Genomic DNA, 8489 nt, shown 5'->3' on the forward strand with positions numbered 1-8489 from the left:
GGATTACGCAGACGACGGTAAAAGAGGAGTGGATTCATGTGGATTCATTTATGAGCTCATTTTGTTTTACACTTTTTAAAGCTATACAATATTCCCGAAGGAAATCCCTAATAAATATGGCAAGGGAACTTGACATTGATATTCCTGACTACTGAAAAACTGTGGTAAAATAACACAGTGATTAACAATCTGTCTGTAAACCCAATGCGTCAAAGTAAAACAGTAGCCTGGTTTGACAGAATATACACTAAACAAAATTATAAACGCAACACTTATATAAATACATTTTTATTGATTGTCTATCCTCACTGAGACAACGTTTTTGGCTGGTAAAAATAAACAGCTGTTAATCATTGTATTTACACTGAACAAAATTATAAACGCAACACTCTTGTTTTTGACCCCATTCTTCATGAGCTGAACTCAAAGATCTAAGACTTTCTCTTTGTACACAAAAGGCCTATTTCTCTTAAATATTGTTCACAAATCTGTCAAAATCTGTGACCTGACAGCAACTTCACACAGCCATAGGAGAAGAGTGGACCAACATTCCACAGGCCACAATCAACAACCTGATCAACTCCATGTGAAGGAGATGTGTTGCACTGCGTGAGGCAAATGGTGGTCACACTAGATACTGACTTGTTTTCGGACTTGTGAAGTGGATGAATTATCTCGGCAAAGGAGAAGTGAACAATATTTGAGAGAAATGGGCCTTTTGTCTCAGTGAGGATGGACAATCAATCAAAATGTATTTATAGAGCTCTTTAAAACAACCAGAACTGGCACAAAGTGCTGTCCAGAAAAATAAATAACAGACATGAAATACATAGCTCAAACAACGTATGAAATACAAATAAAGCCAAAACAACCATACAATAAAAAACAATAAAATCAGTACAATCAACATGTCAACTTCCGATGTCAAAGGCCAAGGAAAAGAGGTGGTTTCTAAGATGAGATTTAGCATCTCAAGGACAACACTGTATATGTGCAGAACTGCTTTAGGAACCAGAGCCACAAGATCAAATATATAACAATAACTGTCTTTCCTAAAAACTGTGAACCATCACAGCGTCTGCCTCATGGTCACCAAAGCAGAGAGAGCTTTTAGGAACAGGAGTTACCTTGAGTGTTAGGAGAACTGTGATGCAAACATTTTTCAGGTGCTTGGTACAAAGACTCCAGATGGTTTTACAATGTTTCATAAGAAAATCTACTATATGATTTCTTGTTACATGTCATACAACTAATTCCATCCATCCATCCATCATCAACCGTTTATCCTGCTTACAGGGTCGCAGTGAGGTTGGAGCCTATCCCAGCTGACATTGGGCGAAAGGCCATCAACGTTTAGGTCTGTAACCTTTAGACCACCACTGCTGTATTGTACTGGTATAGTGAAATTCACTTTGATACTTGACTGTAGCAGGCTTTATTGTGCAATCTGAATGTAACATTCTACATTCTACATTTTTATTACTTTTAATAAGAAAATGAAGGTTCATGTAATTTGAATAGCAGTAAAATTTCTCCCAAATATTTACTAAATTAATTTAATAATAAAACCACCTTTAATCACATGCTTAAAGTTCCATACTTTTTACTATTTTTCTCCCCAGGCCAATAATGAACTTTCACATTCAAGCTTCTTGTTGTTGTAAAGTAAATTTCTCAGATTTCAGTCTTCCAAACCGACAAAAGTATGTGCACTCTGGATATAATTCGATCAAAAGAACATCAATGGGCCAATCCGGTGACATTTACCAGTGACATTTCGGGTTTGAAACTTGTTCAAATGTCTTCTTTCTCTCTGGTCATCTGTTTAATGTCTTTATAAAAAGTTTATGTAAAGGAGTGACAGTAGAACGATACAACAGTACCCTCACTTCATCATGGTTTCAACCAAATATAGAACTCCCACATAGGGATCAAAATGCATAATGGGTAGCGGACAACTAAAGGGCACTCCCACACTGTGATGCAAACATGTGATGCTTATACAAGATCTCTGATGTCAAAGGTTTCCATTTCCATTTGTCTTTTTGTACCTGCTCACTGTCCGGCCCATGCAGACGCATGACAAAATGTCACAGCCCGCTGACGTAGAAGCACAAGGGCTCAACGTAATCAAAGATAATACACACTCACCCACCTACGAGTCTCCAAGCATGTGAGGGAAGTTTTAGCGTTGAGGTCACTGCTCACCACAGGATGACTGAAAACATGCACATACACACACACACACACACACACACAGGCAAATGCACAAATAGAAAAACACACACACACACATCTTTCAGTGTCAAAGTCAACGGAACGGAACGGAAGCTGGACGTCTACCTTCTCAAACAGACACATCAGGCACACTCACGACGAGCCTTCCTGACAAGTTAGTTGGCAGTGAGGTCTGTAGCATACAAGCAGGGAAAATGTGGGTGTTATGAGGTGAACCAGATACACACATATACACAGACATGTGCCTGGGTCTGTGTGGACTGTATATACTGTATTCGTACAGTATAGATGAATGATCCTGAGGCATGAACAATGCATACTCTGAAAATTAAATGACTCCTATGGCGACAATAAAGGCTATCTGTGTATCAAGCAGAAAACTGGTCTAAATGGGAAACAAGTAGCTGGGACCGAGTACACGACACTATTTCAGCCATTCCAGCCATGATTTGTGTGTCAGCTAAAGTTAAATTACTTTCCCACGGAGATTCAGCTTACTTTGCAGTTCTAATATTAGCTATAGTAGCAGGAGAGTTGTGAGTATTGCTGTCTGGAGATGGTGTGCTGGTTCTTGGACCGTTTCACTGACAGTTTGCTAACCCAAAGCCTAGCTAATGTTAGTTACATTACTTACTGTGTTGTTGTTCGCTCTGTATCATAGTATTTGTCATGATTTCTCCAGAATTTCAAACCCCACCTTTAGGTCTAAAAGTACAATAAATAATTAATGATTTAAATTCAACTGCAAAGATGCTCTTGCCATCTTGTTTACATACTACTAACAGAGATATCTCACTACCATAGCCTTTTATTGTTCAGATCCACAATAACGTTTGTGTACATGTGTGTATAGTGTTGTCTGGTTGCATGGTAGCAAAGATTGTGTGCGTTTGTGTGTTACCCAGTACTGTACCTATCAATGACCCACTCATTTTCATAACAAATCTCATGAACGAATGAATGGAAAAGGGAACTGATAACTGTTGTTGTGACCGAGACAGCGCAAGTTGAAAGACACAGAGAGCACTTTTGCAACAAAGGCTTTTACCCACAGCATGCATATAAAGCATGTTTGTCGGTAAACTTCAAAGAGAGAAAGAGATATTACAGGGCAAGAGGATCTAAACATAGGCCCATAAAACATCTGGAATTAACAGTCGAGATAATGTCAGTAACTGCAATTATACAAAGCACTTCATTAAGGGGATTGTATTTTGTAATGATCTGGATATGACAGGGTTTTGCCCACTATCTCCAAGTGATGATGGGGCGAAGTCCATGATTTTCATTAGGTCCTTGTTGAACCGTACATATGTTACATGCCTGTTGTAGTAACTTTACAGGCCAGTTACTGCTACTTTTCAGTGCAGTTACAGTGGAAGATCTTCTTCCATTTAACTTTTCTGTACTATTCAAAATGCCTGTGGAATTCATATGTTTAACTAATAGGAGCTTAAGTTCTTTACTTCTTAATGGGTTAAAATGCTCCATCTGCATTGTTTGATTTAATGTAGTGTTTGTATGCACATATTGGATGTCTGTCCACCCTGGGAGAGGGATCTTTGTTGTGGCAGGTTTTTGTGTAGAGGTTTACTATATGAATATTCTGAAAGAGTTTAAGGATAGAGGATGTCGTATGCTATTCATGCGTATATCAGAGTGCTCTAAAAGAAACGTGTGGTTTTGAGCCATATCATTAAAATTGGCTTGACTTGATTTTCAATTGTCCCTGGCACAAGAGTGAACCCCCGAGACTGAAAAGTGAAGCCAATGCAAACCTGCATTCTACAAATACAACTGTGTAGAAGTCTGTGAGAAAATAACTTTACTTCTCATAATGAGTTTATGGTCTCAGTCTCTAGTTTCAAGTCTCCTTCAATACAGCATGGTACATGTTGTATGGTCCCATTTAGAGGACAGTAAAGCAGAGTATACTTATACAGGGTACAACCTTGTGATTGACAAATCGCTGCCGCAGGGACCCGTCAGACGTAGCAATGCATATCCCTCCCCAGTTCCTCTTACTTGTCTAAATATGATCACTTCTGGTTCAAAAAAACAAGATGGCAACGGACAACTTGCCGGAATAGAGGCTTCGAAGTGATAGTACAAAAACCAATGGGTGATGTCATGTTGGGTATGTCCACTACATTTGTACACTGAATGATCAAGAAATACTGTTACTGATATTGTTAACCCATAAATGCCCCCACTCAGACAAAACTATTTGGGGCACATCTGTTCAAAGTTCAATGTTTTTTATTGTACCACAAGGTGAAATTTGTTATACAGCAAGGGTTCACATAATGACACAAAATATAAGGTCAACATCATCATCAACAATAAATCACTTAAGTAGTGCATAGAAATGGAAATTCATATAAAGTACAAATATGCACAACTGTAAGTGTGAAAATTTGCCAGACTTGGGATATACTGAAATAGCACTTGGGATGAAAGAGACATGGAGTCTTTTAGTCCTCCGAACAGTTCCCCCGAAATGGTGGCCTGAGGGCAATAGCTCAAATTCCTTCAGGAGTGCATGGTCCGGGCAGTTCACTACACTCCAGTAACTTGGGATTTAAGATAAAGGCCATAAACTGAAACTCCCCTTTTTGAGTATAGCATACCACCTTTATTGCACCCCTCTCACCCTCATTTTCTGCCATCTATCTACAGGCACTATCTAATGAAGGCATAAAATGTCTCAAAAATATTTTTAAAGACTGTTATTTTTCCACACACACACACAATGATACAAACTGCATTATAAAATTAGTGTTCAAAAATATTAAACAAAGAAGTGAACGTTTTGGTTGCCTATATGCAGGTGAAAGTTGGTTTCGATGAGGGCAACGATGAGATAGCGGCACTTAGACATGCAACAGTGTCATCCGAATAAACTCTGGACTTGCAATGCGTTTTCCATTTAGGGTCAGTTTGGTTCTGGTGTAAGTGAGTGGGATGAGGTGACCGTATAGTGCAAAAGGTTTTCAGGAAAACCCAGGCCACACCACTTTAATCGATGTTGTTGTACAGACAGAGAAGTAGCAAGTTGCCTTATTAAGGTCCTTGACCTTCTCATATTCTCCTTGCCGCTTTCCTGCGGTCCACCTCAGAGTTCTTGTTTCAGGATATTTTATATCTCTCACTGCCTAGGCCCCTCAGATGGAAATCACAGTGGACAAGTCTTTATTTTACTAACTGATGAAAAAGCCTCAACAGGATACTGATTTTATCAATGTGGGGATACCTAAAGAAAATATGAACGTAGGTGGAGGCAGATTAGAATGAAATGGGGAAGAAAGGAGAGTGAGAATGCCATAGTGGTGTATGTGCTGAAGGCCCATGAGATACATATTGAGAGAGTGTGAAGAGATCAAAGGGAATCAGTAGCAGAGAGAAACAGAGAGACAGGCATGAAAAAAGGATGAGGGTTTCAGCAGACCTTGTGCACAGCGTTGAAAGCTTTGCCAGTCAAAGCAGTGAGTCATATGTGACCTTGAGAGAAGAAATAACACCAGAGGGATCCCTGGACTTCCACGGCAGCTGATGTGGTCACTTTGTTTTCCCTGGTGAGGTTTCTGAAATGATTTAGGGGAAACTCTTCTGGGCTGATGAACTGCTTGGTGTCGAGAGTGACGCATGCAACAAGGCTCATTCTCAGGAGACATTTACATGCCCGTCTGAGGGAGAGGTGTCATTTTCAGAGCATTCTGAGGATCACTTTAAACAAGAATCAGAATCAGTTTTTTTGCAGGGTACATTTTCACAAGAGGAATTTGCCTTGGTATAAATTGGTGATTATAGTACACATGAACATAAATAGAAATATAAATATATAAAAAGTAAGGAGATCAAGTATACCAACATTACAATAATACCATAATACAATGCAATTGTAACAAGCAATGGTGTTTCAACAGAACACTTAAGCAGTGAGTTTACTGACTAGTTTTCAGTTTAAAAAATACTTTATACTTATATCTTTCCATGGACATGGTGTGACATTTTTATCTTTTGAGCCGGTCTTTTAAAGTACCATAGTGCACATGGCGCCCCTCAAGGCAGATGTGTTGGGTCGCTCTGCTCCCAAATGTCGGCTTATATCCTTTTTCTATTTTCTGTGTTTTTCTCTCGAGTGCATAATGGTGTAGATTGAGTTCGTAGAGAGGAGAATATATTTTGATGACATGTCAATTGTATATTTTTTATATATTTATCTATATTTTGTGTTATTAGCAGGCAGACATCAAGTCTCTGAGGTTGAAAAGATTCTTTTGGACCACTTTTAGCCATACTAGCAGTTATATCAATGTTGGTCAGTCAACCACTTCACCAGCGTGCTAACATGCTAAGCTAAAATGGTGTACATGGTACTGTAAACATTTTATCTGCATTTAGCTTGAAGCTGTGCAGTAACCTTCAGCCTCACGAGGCAGCTAGCATGGCTGTAGAACCCTAGCCTTGTTGTTTTATTAGCAGGATGGCCACCCAATCATTTGTTTGCCCTTTAATATAATTAAAAGCATGATTTCTGTATTCATCCTTCATCCTGAGTTAAACAAATTCAAAATGAACTGGAAAGCTGAGCAGTCCTGTACTGACTGATTAAATGCATATTTACAATATCCAAAACAAGTATAACATGAAATAATGAGAGTTATTATGTGAGCCCCTAAAATCAATGTAAACGCCATATATAGAGGATGATAAATCAACAAATACTAATGTTTGCAAATTACAACTGAGGAAAATATTAGTGTGACCAGAAACGACGTGACTATTCATATCATTCAGCTGCACTCGCTGATGTAACTGTTTCCAGGAAAACACAATAAAACATGAAGAGGCAAATATACTTGTTCACTACTGTTGACTGTTATTTTCTTTCCACTCTTTATCAGTGGCTTCCCTCTGAACACTGCGCACATACCATATGTTCAGATGAATGGACTTCAGTTCAGTGTTTCAATTGTCCTTGACATTCCCTGGCAAGCACTGCCTCACTGATGTAATATACAAAATAAGATATATTTCACATTCCTGCCACTGGTTGACAAGCTAATAAGGGTTTTCAGAATCCCTCTTTCAGAAAGTCTTATCAGGCAAAAAAACAGATACAGGGAGAGAGAGAGAAGGGAAGTGATTGTGTAATTAAAGGAGATTGAAGATGTTGCTGAAACAGTACATGTATTGTTTTGAATAGGAAATGGGATATTGAATCTCCTGGCCATTATACACTTTGCTGTGAACTAGACCATGGAATATGCACTAATAGGAATTTAGATTCAAGTTAAAAGCAGCGATATTTCTGAGGTCCATAATGTCAGGTATTCTGTAGCGTTGCAGGTCTCTGAAGATAGAAAGCTACAGTGTATTCATTTTAAAGAATGAGAAATGATTTGATGAGAAACTGCTGGATACTGTAAAAAGCATTTCAAATAAACCAACATTTGAATTTCAAGGATGCATTTTACAGTGCTTTAATTAGTTTGCCATCAGTCAGGGAAAGTCAACAGACAAGAGGCAGCACCCTGCTTCCCTGTTTGTCTAATTTGTTTCATGAGAGGAGTGCTGAATGTGTGTGTTTGTGTCTAATATTTACTGTCCAAACTGAGCGCGTGGCAAAGAAGTTCTTAGTCACCAGCCACAATCTACAGTGGCGCGGCCCCAAAGTAAAGATGGCTTTACTGTGCAACTACTGTAGGCTACTTACAGTGTACGCTACAAGGTCTCACCCTTGGCGACCACAGTTATGCCTCCGTGATATAACCAAAGTAAAAATAAAGCGCACACCATAACGAAAGAGGAAGTAGATTTTGGCTGCAGGCCTCTAATTTGACACATAATTTTGGAATATTTCTGTTCCATTAAGAAATATTTCCCCACAGTCAAACCAGATATTCCCCAGGGCAGAAAAATAATTATGTACAGTATAGGATTTTTAAAGCATGGAATAAGCAAGTCCTCCTAATTAGCATTTATAAGCGGAATATAAATATTTGATGAATTGCTTATGACAGACTATAATATATTTGTTACAGTTGTTATAAAGTGTTTATTTGTCACCAACTATCAATCCAGCTCTTGGCACCCGTAAGTGGATGTCCTCTGGATTGAATGTATGCTGTGCACTGTTAATTATTATGATGTATTGAGTTTGCTGTATTGATATAATGCACTGATTTAATTGTATCTGGTGAGACCAAATGTGATTTTCCATTCTTGGCTGCACAATAAAATTGCAT

This window comes from Micropterus dolomieu, linkage group LG03, assembly GCF_021292245.1.
Source record: "Micropterus dolomieu isolate WLL.071019.BEF.003 ecotype Adirondacks linkage group LG03, ASM2129224v1, whole genome shotgun sequence".
In the NCBI taxonomy this organism is placed as follows: Eukaryota; Metazoa; Chordata; class Actinopteri; order Centrarchiformes; family Centrarchidae; genus Micropterus; species Micropterus dolomieu.